We start from the raw sequence: 19702 nt of genomic DNA, 5'->3' as shown, positions 1-19702 counted from the left end.
AGTGCCCGGCTTGATGAAGGCCGGTGTGCCAAAAGCCTTCTTCACTGCCCTGTCTACCTGTGACTTTATTTTCAGAGAACTGTGAACCTGAACTCTAAGTTCCCTCTGTTCCACTACACCTCCGTAGACCCTACCATTCACCATTGATTTGACTTTCCAAAATGCAAGACCTCACATTTAGCTACAGAGGAACCTCAATTATCGGGCATTCGATTATCTGACTATCGGATTATCTGGCAAGATTGTGAGGTCACGTTGCTTGGCTAAACAAGTTATCCAGCATTCAATTATCCAGAATTGAATTAACCGAACAAAGTATTCCCTGCCTGTGTCCTTTGCATAATCGAGGTTCCTCTGTACATTAGAATCCATTTACTGCTTCCTCAGCTGATCAAGGTCCTGATGCAATTTCTGAGAACCTCCCTCACCATCCATGAATTCTCCTATTTTAGTGTCATCTGCAAACCTACTAATCCTGCCTTGTACATTTCATGCAAATCATTGATATAAATAACAAACAGCAATGGGCCCAACACTAACCCCTGAGGAACTCCACTAGTCACAGGTCTCCAGTCCAATGAGCATCTTTTCCCTATTACCCTCTGCTTCCTACCATCAAGCCAATCATGTTCCAATTTGCCAGGTCCCCCTGGATTCCATGTAATCTAATCTTCCAGAGCAACTTACCATGTGGATCCTTATCGAAGGCCTTACCGAAATCCATTTGGACTATGTCTACCACCCTGCCCTCATCAACCTTCCTGGCCACTTCATCAAAGAACTCTAACAAATTTGTGAGGCATAATCTCCCACTCACAAAACCATGCTGCCTACTCCTGATCAAACCCTGTCTTTCCAAATACATTTATATCTTATCTGTCAATATGTTCTCAAGTAACCCACCACAGATGTGAAGCTTCCTGTTCTTTCACTCCCAGGTTTTTCTTTGCAGCCCTTCTTGAATAACGGCACAACATTTGCTACTCTCCAGTCCTTTGGGACCTCACCCGTGGCTAACAATGATGCAAAAGTATCAGCCAGGGTCCCCGCAGTATCTTCTCTAGTCTCTTGCAGTCTTCATGGATATATCTGGTCAGGACCAGGAGATTTATCCACCTTCATACATTCCAATACATCCAACATTACCTCTACTGTGAAATTAACTGTCCCTAAGATACCACCACTAACTTCCCCAAGTTCCCAAGCCTTCATATCTTTCTCTATGATAACCTCAGAGGAGAAATATTCATTGAGAACCTTGCCCATCTCTTGCAGTTCAACGCATATGTGTCCACTTTGGTCCTTGAGGGGCCCTATTCTCTCTCTAGTTATTCTTGCCTTTAATATACATAAAGTACCTCTTTGAATTCACCTTAATCTTCTCAGCCAAGGCTATCTTGTGCCCGCCTTTTCACCCTCCTGATTTCCTTCTTCAGTAAACTCCTGTATCCCATGTATATCTCCAGGGATTCCCTTGATCCCAGCTGCCTGTACCTGAGGCATTTAAAGGATGCCTACAATGAGAAAGTCAAACATTCCCACTGACTCGTGGCAATCACTAACCTGTAACCACACAAAATGGAGGTTGCTAATTCGAAAAGGCTCTGGGCACATCAAGAAACATGAGGAATCCGAAGACGGAAGCTAAGGCATTGGAGAGGACACACCGACCTATTACACGAGCATCTACCTCACGGTACCTCAGCATGCCAAAGACACTGTCCCTGGGTAAGGAGCTGTCTAACCAGTTCCCACAAATGGTTGGGTTCTCCCTCATGATTGCCACCTACTTGCAGTGGCCCTAATATATCATCAAATTTAAAAAGTTGTCTGAAATTGAAAGTTGAGTTCTACATAGACAAGTGCTAAATGAGGTACTTGTAAAAATTTTTTTTCAATATTGGCAATCTATAAGTTATTCTTGTCTACCATTCTTTTGTTATTTACAATTTACTTTGACTGTTCTGACCTGAAACACAAGATGACTGAAGCATAGTGAATTGTATCTTTCATTCCTCTACTGAAGCAAAAACATTTTTCATATTTTTCTCAAATTTAAAGCATTTGAAAGCTTCAAAAATGCCCTATTTCCCTTGTTCCTGTTAGATGGCCTGTTGTTTACACCAGATTGTAACAGCCCCAACAATGACCTCCTCAAATTGAGGTCAGAGTCAGTCACTCTCAGTTGTCTTGATGCCCCTTCAATCCCCTCCCTGTTCTACCAGATCTGACCCGATAACATTCAATTACTACATATCCAGAGGGGGAGAAAAGTAAAATATGTGAATGGCCATATGCTGATTGGACTTGTATGCTTGTAAATGCAGCAGTGGGAGAAAGTGAGGACAGCAGATGCTGGAGATCAGAGTCGAAGTGTTTGGTGCTGGAAAAGCACAGCAGGTCAGGCAAGATCCGAGGAGCAGGAAAATCGATGTTTCAGGCATAAGCCCTTCATCAGGAATGAGGCTCATTCCTGACAACAAGCTTATGCTCAAAACATCAATTTTCCTGCTCCTCAGATGCTGCCTGACCAGCTGTGCTTTCCCAGTGCCACACTTTCCTAAATGGAACACCCTATGATCATTTCAAAACTGTTATTTTTATTTGTTTTGCCCTATGGGTTTTCTCAGCCAGCTAATACGTTCGGACCAATCCGCAAACTGGAGTTGCCAACGTCTTTGATGACATTGTTGCCAGACCCTACAAAGCCCTCTGTTCACACATGACTCACCCATTTCTTTGAACATGGCCCATCCCCTGGATGGACTTTATAGGGCCTCCCTGATTGACTGACCAGCAAGCCTCAGACACAGTGTGCTTGACTACCAGGACTGATTGTGGTCAAGAGTGTGATGCTAGAAAAGCACAGCAGAACAGGCAGCATCCGAGGAGCAGGAAAAGCAACGTTTCGGGATTCTGAAACGTTGATTTTCCTGCTCCTCAGGTGCTGCCTGTTCTGCTGTGCTTTTCCAGTATCACACTCTCACCTCTAATCTCCAGCATCTGCAATCCTCACTTTTGTCTGGACTGATTGTGGCCCAATCCCTTAAGTGAAAAGGTGTTTTGCGATAGACCAACCACCTGACTGACCATGGCCATCCTTTGGACGAGGCATTGCCCATCCTCTGGGCAGATGGTGGTGGCATCCACTGACCAGGATTGCACCCTCGCCTCTACTTTCTGTTTCACACATCACTATGCTCTTTACACACATCCTCTGTATTTGCCACATGCATGACAGATACATGCACTACCTGGAAATGACACAGCGTCTTGCTGTTCAGAGCATGTTCCCACCATTTCACAATGATGGTGCTTCATGGAGCATCTGGCCCCAAGTTGCCACCTTCCTTTTGAATCAGAGACACAATCTGCAGCCTAGCTATTCTCCAAGAGAGTTCAGTGAGGGCCTAGGTAAATATTCTGCCTTGACCTCCATAGACCTGCCCAGCTGCAATAAAATGAAGGCAATGAACACTTACAATGTTCTATTACAGGCAGAAAAGACAGAAAACCTCTTGGACTTGAAGCCAAAGACCAAATTGACAGGTAGGCGCTGGCTATCTGCTGTTGAGTATCTCTTCATTGGGCAGAAGTTATTTGGGAAGGCAAAGTTAATTCCAGCAAATTATACAATTAATCAGATGCTCAGCAATGCAAATTAGGTTGTCATCATTTCATGACAAGAAGGTCAACCTGCCTTCTGATGAATTAATTACTAAAGTTTTTCTCGGCAGTGAGAGTCAGATTTGTGAACTCTTGCCTGATTAATTCATCATGCTCACTATTATTCTTACCTCCGCTGGGAACAGAAAATCATATTTGGTGTGTGGAACGTTCAGCCTTACCTTGTCTGAGACAAGTTTACTTATTTATGCACACTTTGCTTTAATGATTCACTGATTGGTGTCATCATTTGTTGGAACAAAATTTAATTTTGCAAGGTGGCCTTGCTTGTGTTTATGATACTATTGTGCTCATATGAATTTCTAATACCTTCCTCTGGGAGTTTTTTTATTGCATTCAAATCTTTAGAGCTGGAAAATATTGCAGAGACAGAGATGGATGAGGCGCTGCAGGATTTGGAAGCAAAAATGAAAATTTTAAAGATCAATGCAAGGCCACAGTGATAGCTAATGATAGGCAATGAGTGTACTGAGGGGTCCAAGGTAGGAGGCTGTCACAGAGGATTTGAAGTCATCAAGTCCAGAGGTTAAAAAAGCTAACTGGATTGCAATACAATGATCTCCAATAAGGCCATAAATGGCAAATGAACATAATCTAAAGTGAAATATGGGTAGGAGATGGAAACAGATTGCAGAGGAAACATTTAGCAGATCAGGCAGTATTGGTGGAATGAAACATCATCAGCAGGTAGATTCTTACAGGGGTCTAAGTGATGTGGGCTATGGTGAGATTCATGGCAGTATTGGCTAAGATGTCAGGTGAGGTTTATCTCAACATTAGGAGCATCCTACCTCGATGCAACACAGTATGGTTTGGCAACTGCTGTTCCCAAGACCGCAAGATACTACAGAGAGTTGTGAACACAGCCCAGCCCATCACGTAGGCCAGCCTCCCATCCATTGACTCCATGTATACTTCCCATTACCTCGGGAAATCAGCCAACATCATCCAAGGCCCCTCCCACCCCGGTTATACAGCCTTCCACCCTCTTCTGTCAGGCAGAAGATATAAAAGTTTGAGTATGAATAGATTCAAGAACAGCTTGTTCCCTGCTGCAATCAGTCTTCTGCATGGACCTCTCAAATCTTAATGTTGATCCCTCTCTCCGTATCTTCTCCATGGCTGTAACATTATATTCTGCACTCTTTTCTGCTATTCTAATGCACTTTATATGGTATGATGTACCATACCACACAAATAACACTTTTCAACGTGTCTCAGTACATGTGACAACATTAAATCAATCTCAATGCATCTTTTGTTCATTTAGAAAGATTAATTGAATGGGCAAAAATGTGGCAGATCGCATATTAAGTTGGATAATGCTAAAGTTGTTCACAATGGCAAGAGGATAGAAAGAGCACAATATTACATAAATTGTAAAATTCTGAGGGATTTAGGAATCCAGATAGAAATGAGGAAAACATTTTTTTTCTGTGGTGATTGTGAAAGGGGTGTGAAGGTGGGACCATTATATGTTTTAAGACTGGGGTAGATTGATCCCCTGCCTAACATGAATCCAAAGCTATCAGTGGGAGGTGAGAATGTAGAATTCAAAACACAAACAGATCAGACACTGAATTGTAGAGCAAGGTCGAGGGGCTGAATGGAGTACTTCTGCTCATATTTTAAATGTTCAAAACAGGAGATTGATTCCCAGAAATTTTACTGGGCATAAAACCAGATGAGACAGGTGAATGGGGTGTTGGGATTTTTGTTCATAAGTGGTCCTTGAATTGATCTTTCAGAAAGTGCTCAGAATGGCACAGATGGTAGGCATGGCTCTTTTGGAAGTGGATTTTGGTTTGGATGACACCAAGACGGTAGAAAGGCAGGAACGAGAATAGGATAGTGGAGAAGGAAAGTGGGAATGAAGCTTGGGATGGCTGGGAGAACAGTTAGAAAAATGTGAAGCAAAAACAGAATGGGCTGGAAAAGTTCAGCACGTCTGGTGGCATCTGCGGAGAGAAATCAGAGTTAATGTTTTAGGTTGAGTGACCCTTCCACAGAACTGATAAAAATGTGAGTTGTGCTGAGAAAGTGAAGGGGAAGAGATATTTAAGCTGATAGTCTTGCATTCAGATCTCCGGTCAAATCTGCTGAAAAATACATTGATGACCTTCTCCAAACATTAATGTGAGCAATGCTTGTGTACCTTCCAGTAAAACTCTGAGATTGCATTAAAACATGGGAGACCATGATGGTACTGTAACATGGTGAAGTTTTGAATGTTGATAATAATAGACTTGCCCTCTAAACTTCTTTAGGTCTTTACACGAACTCGAGATTTCCTATTACAAACAAATGATCTGTCAGCCCGAAACATCACTTCTGCAACTAGCTTCCCCACTGAACGCTGATTAGGATGACCTTAAATATATGGTAGGATCATGATATGAATTCTCCCAATCGTTACACACCACTCAACTTCTGCCAATAATGGCAAACATTTTTAAAAATGTTGCTAATGAATTTTAAACACATTTAATCATTTTAATACTAAAATCAAGTAAATTGATTATGTTAGAGTGGCTTATTGTATGATTCGTCACCTTGACATAAGTTCTAATGGATGAATTTAATATCAAGGAGAGTAAATTAGAGTGGAATCGTTTAAGATATAAACGGCAAAAGCAATAATGGCATCTCAAAGTGATCATCTATTATCATACATCAATGAAGAGAAACATCTTGGATCCTGCAATTGCTGCCTGATTGTTCCTTTTGTTTCAAAAGAAGGAAAAAAGGCACTTCACTTGATGCTGACAGCTTCCAGTCAGTGAACTACTCCCACTATTAATGGTGGAATCATCCTGTTACTGCTGAAGGGGTAGATTATAGTAATCAAGATTGGAATTGCCAAGCTGTTTCCTGATCTTTTATTTTTAAGTATCAGTAGAAATGAAGTTAATCAGAACAATCCATCTCTGCGTTCTGATAGTATTCGTGTAACAGGGTATAATGAAATTTGATTGCTGGTAGCTGATTTCCCTCTTCTCATCCACTTAGCCCTTTTATAATGACCGTATTTTTCACCTACACTGCCAAAACTGCAGCCACTGGTCAATAAGCATTCTAATTACCACCATTGTGAAAAATAATCTGAATCCAAGTCGTAAATTTTATCGTCAACTTTTTGTAAACTTGATCATTCATTTTGCCTTCCATGCTGCCATTTCATGCCAAAAGAGAAATTAAATTTATCATTGCTCTACATATTGTGGGAGATCTTCCAATATTCTGTTCGAACTTTGGTGGCAGCCTGCAGAGAAATGCAGATGTAGCTGAATTTCTCCATGAATTCCACTGACTGTCCCACCAAAAGAAACAGGTGTAAATTGGAACAATATCTAAATTAATGTACGACCATTGTATTTAAATGCACCTGTACATAAAAATTAATGTATACTAATTATGTTTAGGCTCATGATACAGGACAATCAACTAATGTAACAATAATAATCCAATCAGAGGTCAAAGTAACATGATTGTAACCAACCGCAACATCAATAAAATAAATTACCACCTTTGTATTTACAAGATTTTCACCCAGCAGCCCTTCACACCTTCTGAAGGTTTATTTTCTGACAGTCACACACAGCCTTAGAGTGAAGGGAAGACTCCTTAGAATGGAGATGAGGAGAAACTTTGTTTGGCAGAGCGTGGTGAATCTGTGGAATTCATTGCCACAGAAGGCTGGGAGGCCAGGTCATTGAGTATATTCTAAACAGAGATGGATTGCCAAGGGGATCAAGGGTTACTGTAAGAAAGTGGGAGAATTGTGGTTGAAAACTTACCAACCATGATTGAATGGCAGAACAGATTCCATGGACCAAATGGCCTAATTTCTGCTCCTATGTCTCATGGTCTTATGGGAAGAAAGTGAGGTCTGCAGATGTTGGAGATCAGAGCTGAAAATGTGTTGCTGGAAAAGCGCAGCAGGTCAGGCAGTACCCAGGGAACTATGGCTGTGGTAGCGAGTCTGTTTGAGAATGTGGCTGAAGAGCTTCTGTGCAGAGGAGATGACCTGGGGGGTGCAGTGAGAGAGGGACTCACTGAAATCTTTGTAGAGGGAGGAAGAGAGCTTCTTCAAGGAAGGCATCCTTGTAAGAGGATTCGCAGTAGGTTGAAATCTTTGAGGAGAAAGTGAGGTCTGCAGATGCTGGAGATCAGAGCTGAAAATGTGTTGCTGGAAAAGCGCAGCAGGTCAAGCAGCATCCAGGGTTTCCTGAAGAAGGGCTTATGCCCGAAACGTCGATTCTCCTGTTCCCTGGATGCTGCCTGACCTGCTGCGCTTTTCCAGCAACACATTTTCAGCTCATGGTCTTATGGTCTTGTTAAGGCTTCACAATAACGGAAGCATCCTTCTGATTATAATATGTTTGTGCTAAAAATGATGATTAACTGAGGTAAATGGTCTGTTCAATGACTCATCCAATATTTGCCCTGAAGATCTCGGATTTAATTCATGATTAGTGTTGAGACTATAGCGACCAGCGGGCGATGCTTGGACAGAATCCTCCGTTCTGGAGGACACATTTGGCAACAGACATGTAAATCAGCATCACTTCTGTTTCAGAATGGGCATTTCTTGCGTGACTACACAATTGTCAACTCATTACCAGACACACATACACAAGAGACAAAAAGAGTCTTATTGCAGGGGACAGCAGGATTTCAGCTCCCATACTGTTACCTTTGGGATTTGAGAGTCTTAATACCATTTTTTTAAAAAAAATACACAATTTTAAAAATAAACATTAATTGATGTTAGGCTAACCAGCCTATCTGACTGACGAGAATCACCACCCTACCTTCCTTGCTGTCTGAGCAACGTCAATCATGATCTGACTATGACAATCGCTGCCAAGGGAGCTCAAAGCTGCAGTTAGTCACATCAAAGTCCAGCAAGTACAGTACCTTCTTAAAACAAGGAACTGTGGATGCTGGAAATTTGAAACTAAACAAACAGAAATTGCTGGAGAAACTCAGCAGGTCTGTCAGCATCTATGAAAAGAAAACAGTTAACATTTGAAGTCCAGTTCTGAAGCAGGAGCATTGGACTCGAAACATTAACTACTTTCTCTCTCCACAAATGCTGCTGAAATTCCCCTGCAATTTAGAATCAGAAGGCATGTGTTTCTCGATGGCAGAGAATTTAATTGGGAAGGGAAAACATAATTCTGTTAAATTGGCTTTTTAACGCATTTGATCACTACATAAATGCATGGAAAACAACTTGCCGATACCTGATTGGACCTAATTGGAAACTTCCATCCCATCATTGGGTGTCTGACCTTCGGCCTTTCTCACAATATAATTTCCCGACCCTCCTTGCTTCCTACTCCTGGGTGCAGGAATGCTACAAGTGACCTCATTGCATTTTGTTGCAACACGAAAACGATTGTGGCTTCCATCAATGAATCATCAATGTTAGTGAATGAAAGTGGAGAACCTTATCAATGTGCATCCCCTGTAGTTTACATGGAATGGATAAGTACCAATCTCTTGGCAAATGTTTGTGATGTAAAAATCTTACATATCAGTTCTCACCCATGCACCATCAACATTTATTTCTAAGTAATTTCGAGATGCTGGAATTGCTGATGAGGCAAGTCTTCATTATCCATCTGTTCTGAGGAAAGCTCACCACATCTGAAACTTTTACTCTGATTTGTCTTCATAGATGCTGACTGCACTGCTGAGCTTTTTCAGCAACTTCTGTTTTTGTTGTTATTGGCAGTTTTGAACTGCCTTCTACACTTCCTGTAATCCATGGGGAGAATGTGTTTCTACATTGCTACGAGATAAATAGTTCAGAACTTTGATCAATGAAATGGGAAAATATGAAAGGACAGTGAAAGTGGAATGATCAGATGCATGCACTTTGGAAAGGAATTTGCTGATGGTACTGTTTCCATGCATGTTTTGATTGTCTTTCTATATGACAGAAGTCATTGTTTTGAGAAGTGCTGTGGTGCAGTGCATCGTGCATCTGCTACACACTGCAATCACAGTGCACCAAGTCTGAAGAGAATGGACAGATAAGGGTAGGGTGTTGATAAAGGCTGCTGGATCCTGATGATGGAGAGATTCTGGAGTGTTATTGAAACTGCACTCATCCAGGCATGTGGAGTGTGTTCCATCATACTCTGGAGTTGTGTCTTATAGATGCTGATCATCTGAGTCATAAAGCCATAGAGTCATACAGCATGGAAACAGACCCTTCAGTCCAACTTGTCCATGCTGACCAGTTTTCCTAAACTAAACTAGTCCCATTTGCCTGCATTTGGCCCATATCTCTCTAAACCTTTCCTATTCAGTTACCTGTGCAAGTCAGGAAGGCAATTACTCAGTGTAGCATACTCAGCTCCTCACCTGCTCTGTTTGTATTGATGTGTTACAGTATTAATGTGGCCAGTACACTTAATTTATTGGTCTCTTCCAGCAAATTTCTGGTGTTGAATTTGATGAATGCTGTAAAATATTAAGAGGAGAGTATTAAATTCTCTCTTGTTGGGGATCTTTATTGCCTGCTACTTGCATGGTGTAAATGTCCATCCCAAGCGTGAAGTTCTTGCTCAGTTTGGACACAGACTGCTTCAGTATCTGGGCTATACAGAATATCGAACAGTGTGAATCATTAGCAAATCCCTTGTCTGGGCGAAAGTGTGTATTGCAGATCAGAGTCAAAGAGCACAGCAGATCAGGGAACATCCGAGGAGCAGGACAATCAACCTTTCGGGCAAAAGCCTTTCCTGATGCAAAAGCAAAAGCTTTTGCCCGAAGCATCAATTTTCCAAATCTCCTCTCTGGTCTTATGATGGAGGGCAAACCATTCATGAAGCAATTAAAAATGGTTAGGCGTCAGACATTTTCCTGAGAAAGTCCAGTAGTGCTGTCCTGAGACTGAAGTGATTGACCTTCAAAATCCACAACCATCTTCTTCAGCACTTGTTTATGTATCCAACCACTGGAGAGCTCCCTCCTGCTCAATTAACAGATTTATTGAAGTTTCACTTGGTCAAATGCTGTCTTGCTAACAGTTTGACCTTATCTGAATTGTAGCTGTTATTCTGTGCTTGAGCCAAGGTTTCAGTGCTGGCCAAAGACAACTCGTACTGGTGGATCCCAACCTCACTATTGCTGATCAATTACTCGGCACCTATTATTGCCTAAAACCTCTTCCATCAGTTTGCTAGGAGGGGTTGATAGGCTTTAACTGACCAAATTGGATTTGTCCTCCTTTTGGAGGGCAGGGAATACCTGGAATCTTTCCACCTTGTTGGTCAGATTTATATCATCTGTAGTGACAGGAACTGCCCAATACTGCGCAGCTGGGCTGACAGGACCTCCCCAATACTCACACCGAGGCTGACAGGACCTCCCCAATACTCACACCGAGGCTGACAGGACCTTCCCAATACTCACACCGAGGCTGACAGGACCTCCCCAATACTCACACCGAGGCTGACAGGACCTCACCAATACTCACACCGAGGCTGACAGGACCTTCCCAATACTCACAGCGAGACTGACAGGAACTCCCCAATACTCACAGTGAGGCTGACAGGACCACCCCAATACTCACAGTGAGGCTGACAGGAACTCCCCATAACTCACAGTGAGGCTGACAGGAACACCCCAAGACTCACAGTGAGGCTGACAGGAACTCCCCAATACTCACAGTGAGGCTGACAGGAACTCCCCATAACTCAGTGAGGCTGAGAGGAACTCCCCTATACTCACAGCGAGGCTGAAAGGACCTCCCCAATAGTCACAGCTCAGCTGACAGGAACTCCACAATACTCACAGCTAAGCTGACAGGACCTCCCCAATACTCACAGTGAGGCTGACAGGACCTCCCCAATACTCACAGTGAGGCTGACAGGAACTGCCCAATACTCACAGTGAGGCTGACAGGAACTCCCCAATACACAAAGTGAGGCAGACTGGACCTCCCCAGTACTCACATCTAGACAGAGAGGTACTCCCCAATACTCACAGCCAGGCAGACTGGAACTCCCCAAAACTCAGAGCTCGGCTGACAGGAAATCCCCAATACTCACAGCCAGGGAGACTGGAACTCCCCAATACTCACAGCTAGACAGAGAGGTACTCCCCAATACTCACAGCCAGGGAGACTGGAACTCCCCAATACTCACAGCCAGGGAGACTGGAACTCCCCAATACTCACAGCTCAGGTGACAGGATCTCACCAATACTCACAGCTCGGATGACAGGAAATCATTAATACTCACAGCCAGGCTGACAGGACCTCCCCAATACGCACAGCTCAGCTGACACGAACTGCCCAATACTCACAGTGGGGCTGACCAGATCTCCCCAATAATCACAGCTAGAGTGACAGGAGCTCCCCAATTCTCACAGCTAGGCTGACAGGAACACCACAATACTCACAGCTAAGCTGACAGGAGCTCGCCAATATTAACAGCTAAGCTAACAGGAACTCCCCAATACTCACAACTCAGGTGACAGGAACTCCCCAATAATCACAGCCAGGCTGACAGGACCTCCCCAATAATCACAGCTAGGTTGACAGGAACTCCCCAATACTCACAGCTAGGTTGACAGGAACTCCCCAATACTCACAGCTCGGCGGACAGGAGCTCGCCAATATTAACAGCTAAGCTAACAGGAACTCCCCAATACTCACAACTCATGTGATAGGAGCTCCCCAATACTCACAGCGAGACAGACAGGACCTCACCAATACTCACAGCTAGGCCGACAGGAAATCCCCAATAGTCACATCCCAGGTGACAGGAACGACCCAATACTCACAGTGAGGATGACAGGAACACCCCTATACTCACATCTCGGCTGACAGGAACTCACCAATACTCTCCGTTAAGCTGTCAGGAACTCCCCAATACTCACAGCTTGGCTGACAGGAACTCACAATACTCACAGCCAAGCTGACAGGAACTCCCCCATACTCATAACTCAGATGACAGGAACTGCACAATACTCAGAGCTAGGATTACAGGAACTCCCCAATACTCACAGCTAGACTGACAGGAGCTCCCAAATACTCATAGATAGGCAAACAGGACCTCCCAGTACTCACAGCTAGACAGACAGTTACTCCACAGTACTCACAGTGAGGATGACAGGAACTCCCCAATATTCACAGCTAGGCAGACAGGACCTCCCTAATACTCACAGCTAGGCTGACAGGAACTCCACCATACTCATAACTCAGATGACAGGAACTCCACAATACTCACAGCTAGACTGACAGGAGTTCCCAAATACTCATAGCTCCACTGACAGGAACTCCCCAATAGTCACAGTGAGGCTGTTAGGAACTCCCCAATACTCACAGCTCGGCTGACAGCAACTCCCCAATACACATAGATAGGCAGACAGGACCTCTCAGTACTCACAGCTAGACAGGTACTCCACAATACTCACAGTGAGGATGACAGGAACTCCCCTATACTCACATCTAGGCTGACAGGAACTTGCCAATACTCACAGCTAAGCTGACAGGAACTCCCTAATACTCGCAGCTAAGCTGTCAGGAACTCCCCAATACTCGCAGCTAAGCTGTCAGGAACTCCCCAATAATCACAGTGAGGCTGACAGGAACTCCCCAATTCTCACAGTTAAGCTGACAGGAACTCCCCCATACTCACAACTTAGATGACAGGAACTCCACAATACTCAGAGCTAGGATTACAGGAACTCACCAATACGCTCAGCTAGACTGACAGGAGCTCCCAAATACTCACAGCTCCGCTGACAGGAACTCCCCAATACTCACAGCTAGGCTGTCAGAACCTCCCCAATATTCTCAGCTAGGCGGACAGGAACTCACCAAAACTCACAAACCGGGTGACAGGAACTCCCCAATACTCACAGTGAGGCTGACAGGAACTCCCCAATATTCACACTGAGGTAGACATGAACTCCCCAATACTCACAGTGAGGCTGACAGGAACTCCCCAATACTCACAGCTCGGCTGACAGGAACTCCCCAATGCTCACAGCTCGGCTGTCGAACTCCCCAATAGTCACAGCGAGACTGACTGACAGGAGCTCCCCAATACTCACAGTGAGGCAGACAGGAACACCCCAATACTCACAGCAAGACTGACAAGAGCTCCCCAATACTCACAGTGGGGCCAACAGAAACACCCCTATACTCTCATCTCGGCTGACAGGAACTCCGCAATACTCACAGTGGGGCTGACAGGAACTCCACAATACTCACAACATGCCTGACAGGAACTCCCCAATAATCACAGTGAGGCTGACAGGAAATCCCCAATACACAAAGCGAGGCAGACTGGACCTCCCCAATACTCACATCTAGACAGAGAGGTACTCCCCAATACTCACAGCCAGGGAGACTGGAAGTCCCCAAAACTCAGAGCTCGGCTGACAGGAAATCCCCAATACTCACAGCTAGGCAGACAGGAACTCCTCAATACTAACAGCTCGGGTGACAGGAAATCATTAATACTCACAGCTAGGCTGACAGGATCTCCCCAATATGCAAAGCACAGCTGACACGAACTGCCCAATACTCAAAGCTAGGCTGACAGGAACTCCCCAATACTCACAGTGAGGCTGACAGGAACTCCCCATAACTCACAGCCAGGATGATCGGAACTCCCCAATAATCACAGCTAGACAGACAGGACCTCACCAATACTCAGAGCTCGGCTGACAGGAAATCCCCAATACTCACAGTGAGCTGACAGGAACTCCTCAATACTCACAGCTCGGATGACAGGAAATCATTAATACTCACAGCTAGGCTGACAGGACCTCCCCAATATGCAAAGCACAGCTGACACGAACTGCCCAATACTCAAAGCTAGGCTGACAGGAACTCCCCAATACTCACAGTGAGGCTGACAGGAACTCCCCATAACTCACAGCCAGGATGATCGGAACTCCCCAATAATCACAGCTAGACAGACAGGACCTCACCAATACTCACAGCTCAGCTGACAGGTACTCCCCAATACTCAGAGATAGGCTGACAGAAACTCCTCAATACTCACAGCTCGGGTGACAGGATCTCACCAATACTCACAGCTAGACAGACAGGACCTCACCAATACTCACAGCTAGACAGACAGGACCTCACCAATACTAACAGCTCGGCTGACAGGAACTCCCCAATAGTCACAGTGAGGCCGACAGGAGCTCCCCAATAGTCACAGCTAGGCCGACAGAAACGCACCAATACTCACAGCTAGACTGACAGGAGCTCCCAAATACTCATAGATAGGCAGACAGGATCTCCCAGTACTCACAGCTAGACAGACAGTTACTCCACAGTACTCACAGTGAGGATGACAGGAACTCCCCGATACTCACATCTAGGTTGACAGGAACTTGCCAATACTCACAGCTAAGCTGACAGGAACTCCCTAATACTCGTGGCTAAGCTGACAGGAACTCCCCATACTCACAACCCGGGTGACAGGAACATCCCAATACACACATCTAGGCTGACAGGAACTCACCAATACTCACCGTGGGGCCGAAAGGAACTCCCCGATACTCACAGCTCGGCTGACAAGAACTCCCCAATAGTCACAGTGAGGCTTACAGGACCTCCCCAATATTCACAGCTAGGCAGACAGGACATCCCTAATACTCACAGCTAGGCTGACAGGAACTCCACCATACTCATAATTCAGATGACAGGAACTGCACAATACTAAGAGCTAGGATTACAGGAACTCCACAATACTCACAGCTAGACTGACAGGAGCTCCCAAATACTCATAGCTCTGCTGACCGGAACTCCCCAATACTCACAGCTCGGCTGATAGGAACTTCCCAATACACATAGATAGGCAGACAGGACCTCCCAGTACTCACAGCTCGACAGACAGGTACTCCACAATACTCACAGTGAGGATGACAGGAACTCCCCTATACTCACATCTAGGCTCACAGGAACTCACCAATACTCACAGCTAAGCTGACAGGAAGTCCCTAATACTCGTGGCTAAGCTGACAGGAACTCCCCATACTCACAACCCAGGTGACAGGGACACCCCAATACACCACATCTAGACTGACAGGAACTCCCCAATACTCACAGTGAGGCTGACAGGAACTCCACAATACTCACAGTGAGGCTGACAGGACCTTCCCAATACTCACAGTGAGGCTGACAGGAAATCCCCAATACACATAGCTAGACAGACTGGACCTCCCCAGTACTCACATCTAGACAGAGAGGTACTCCCCAATACTCACAGCCAGGCAGACTGGAACTCCCCATACTCACAGTGAGCTGACAGGAACTCCTCAATACTCACAGCTCGGGTGACAGGATCTCACCAATACTCACAGCTCGGATGACAGGAAATCATTAATACTCACAGCCAGACTGACAGGACCTCCCCAATACGCACAGCTCAGCTGACACGAACTGCCCAATACTCATAGCTAAGCTGACAGGAACTCCCCAATGCTCACAGTGAGGCTGACAGGAACTCCCCATAACTCACAGTGAGGCTGACAGGAACTACCCAATATTCACAGCTAGACAGACAGGACCTCACCAATACTCACAGCTCTGCTGACAGGTACTCCCCAATACTCAGAGCTAGGCTGACAGGAACTCCTCAATACTCACAGCTCGGGTGACAGGATCTCACCAATACTCACAGCTAGACAGACAGGAACTCCCCAATACTCACAGCTCAGCTGACACGAACTCCCCAATAATCACAGTGAGGCTGACAGGAACTCCCCAATAATCACAGCTAGGTCGACAGGAACTCCACAATACTCACAGTGAGGATGACAAGAACTCACCAATACTCACAGCTAGGTTGACAGGAACTCACCAATACTCTCAGCTAAGCTGACAGGAACTTACAATACTCACAACTCGGGTGACAGGAACTCCCCAATACTCACAGTGAGGCTGACAGGATCTCCCCAATAGTCACAGTGAGGCCGTCAGAATTTCCCCCATACTAACAGCTAGGCTGACAGGAACTCACAATACTCACAACTCGGGTGACAGGAACTCCCCAATACTCACAAAGAGGCTGACAGGACCTCCCCAATATTCACAGCTGGGCTGACAGGAACTCACCAATACTCACAGCTAAGCTGACAGGAACTCCCCCATACTCATAACTCAGATGACAGGAACTGCACAATACTCAGAGCTAGGATTACAGGAACTCCACAATACTCACAGCTGGACTGACAGGAGTTCCCAAATACTCATAGCTCCATTGACAGGAACTCCCCAATAGTCACAGTGAGGCTGACAGGAACTCCCCAATACGCATAGATAGGCAGACAGGACCTCCCAGTACTCACAGCTAGACAGACAGGTACTCCACAGTACTCACAGTGAGGATGACAGGAACTCCCCTATACTCACATCTAGGCTGACAGGAACTCACCAATACTCACAGTTAAGCTAACAGGAACTCTCTAATACTCGTGGCTAAGCTGACAGGAACTGCCCCTACTCAAAACCCGGGTGACAGGAACACCCCAATACTCACAGGTAGGCTGATAGGAACTCCCCAATACTCACAGTGAGGATGACAGGACCTCCCCAATACTCACAGCTCGGCTGACAGAACCTCCCCAATATTCTCAGCTAGGCTGACAGAACCTCCCCAATATTCTCAGCTAGGCAGATAGGACCTCACCAGTACTTACAGCTAGGCTGACAGGACCTCCCCAATAGTCACAGTGAGGCTGACAGGAACTCCCCAATACTCACCGCTAGGCTGACAGGACCTCCCCAATACTCACAGCCCGGCTGACAGGAACTGCCCAATACTCACAGCTAGGCTGACACAAGAAAACTACGTACAGGCAAAACAGGCATTAATTTCTTGTTAGATGGATGTGAATCTTCCATTCAGATTTTTGTCCCAAAAGTCTCAATCACAGACTACTTGGCTGCATTGTCAAACAGCAGTCATGTCCCTTATTAGTGGTATAGTCATTTAAACTCCTGGCTGATTTATAGTTGCAAAGGGAGAGCAAAGGAAGGAAAATGAACATCTGCGGGATGTAGGAATGTTTTTTCAGGAGATTTTACCAGGAATTCATCCACATGCAGTGTTCATGTCTCTTTGCTATAATAGAGAGATAACCTCGGATATCATGCAAACAGACAGTAGTTTTAGACAGACCAAAAATAATACTTGTTGCTTATCAATTTACTTCCCATAACCGCAGGGGTGTTTCAGTACCAGAACATTGGATTCTTTCAGTCATTAACAGAGGGCAATATTGACATTTCAGTCCTGTGCATGACCATAGTCAGAGCTGTGTCAAACCAGATAGAAATACTTTCGAATTATTTAAGGTGATAGCTTTGTGGTATTATTGTCATTATTAGTGCAGTGAACCAGGTAATGTTCTAGGGACCTGGGTTCGAATCCACAATGGCAGATGGTGGAATTTAATTCAATAAATATCTGAAATTAAGAAATTCATGATGACAATGAAACCATTGCCGATTGTCAGGTAAAGCCCATGTGGTTCACTGATGTCCTCTAGGGAAGGGGACTACCATCCTTATCTGATCTGGTCTTCTCCAGACCCACAGCAATGTGGTTTACTCTCAACTGCCCTCTGGATAATTCGGGATGGGCACTAAATGATGGCCAGTTCAGCAATGTCGTCTTCTTGTGAATTAACTTTTTGCAAATAGACAGGCTGATGTATCAACCAAAGTGGGCAAGTGCCATACTTTTGGCATCTCCAGCATATACTCAGAATATAATGGGATGTCAAGACTAGAGTGGTGCTGGAAAGGCACAGCAGGTCAGGCAGCATCCAAGGAGCCGGAAAATCTATGTTTTGGGCAAATGTCCTTCATCAGGAATGATTGTCCGGTTGGGTCAGGTTAAGGGGTGGGGTTGCGACGGAGGGCTGGGCTAGGGATGAGGAGATTTGGAAGCAAGGTAAATCAGAGATGATATCTTATTCCAAAATGTTGATGATACTATAAAATCTCAGCTTGTTGAGCTGTGCAGCAATATTTCAGCCAAAAACGCACTTAGCATGATAGAGCTGTGATACAGACAGCTCTGGTGCTCTTACATTCACCATTCTGCGGCTCTGCCTTTCAGCTCAGGAGAGTTGGTGGTTCCTGATTAATGCATTCTACGTTTTTGTTTAAAATAATAGGATTTATATCAGCAAACATTTTACTAATTGGCACATGTGGGACCAGGACTGTGTTGGTTGACCAAATATTCCTGATAATCAAGAGGATCAACAGGGTTTATAACCGCTATAAACCCTGACCAAGTGAGGCTTGAAGACATCAACATCCCTCAAAAAGAACCTATGTTAAAAACATCAACATTCCTCCCAGAATCAATGTAAAAACCACACAGTAAGTAATGAAAAGTAATGCGGGGGTATGCACATCACTGATCTTCTTTACTCACAGCATAAATACTCGGACATCACTGTAAATTGCAATATTTGGGGAATATAATTTTTGTCATTTTATCAAGAGCGCCGATTGATAAGGTGGTAGTTAAAACAGAGCACTGTAATTGCTCACATTAATAAGTCAGAAGCCACATGACACCAGATTATCTTCCAAAAGGTTTATCTTAAATCACAAGCTTTTGGAGCACCGCTCCTTCATCAGGTTTCACCTGTTGGACTATAACCTGGTGTCATGTGACTTCTGACTTTGTCCACCCCAGTCCAACACCAGCACCTCCACATTATATTAACACGTATGTTACATTGAGGGATATGGAGCTCAGACACAGCCATGATTTAATTGAATACCTGAACAGACCCATGGGTCTGAATAGCCTAGTTTTTTATTTCATGACAGTTCCCCTGTTCCTGTGATTTCTCACAATAAAAATTGTATCACAATAATGTGTATTAATGGTGGTCGCTTTAAGTCTACAGAAAATATGGCTAGCTTTCAAACAAAATGGGCAGCACGGTGGCACAGTGGTTAGCACTGCTGCCTCACAGCGTCAGAGACCCGGTTTCAATTCCC

The 19702-nt window shown here is 44.7% G+C and overlaps 1 long non-coding RNA gene across 1 annotated transcript in view; it reads right to left on the bottom strand.

The window, feature by feature from the left end:
• LOC122548615 overlaps positions 1-10158 on the bottom strand; it is a 55861-nt gene extending 45703 nt beyond the window's left edge. Inside the window, exon 1 of the long non-coding RNA XR_006311272.1 lies at positions 10066-10158. This is a non-coding gene — a long non-coding RNA (uncharacterized LOC122548615). The remainder of the gene's footprint in view (positions 1-10065) is intronic.
• Positions 10159-19702: the final 9544 nt, after the last annotated feature.

Source organism: Chiloscyllium plagiosum, chromosome 3, assembly GCF_004010195.1.
Source record: "Chiloscyllium plagiosum isolate BGI_BamShark_2017 chromosome 3, ASM401019v2, whole genome shotgun sequence".
Taxonomy (NCBI): domain Eukaryota; kingdom Metazoa; phylum Chordata; class Chondrichthyes; order Orectolobiformes; family Hemiscylliidae; genus Chiloscyllium; species Chiloscyllium plagiosum.
Note: the sequence above shows the minus strand (reverse complement) of the source record. Positions and strands in the feature narration are given on the sequence as shown.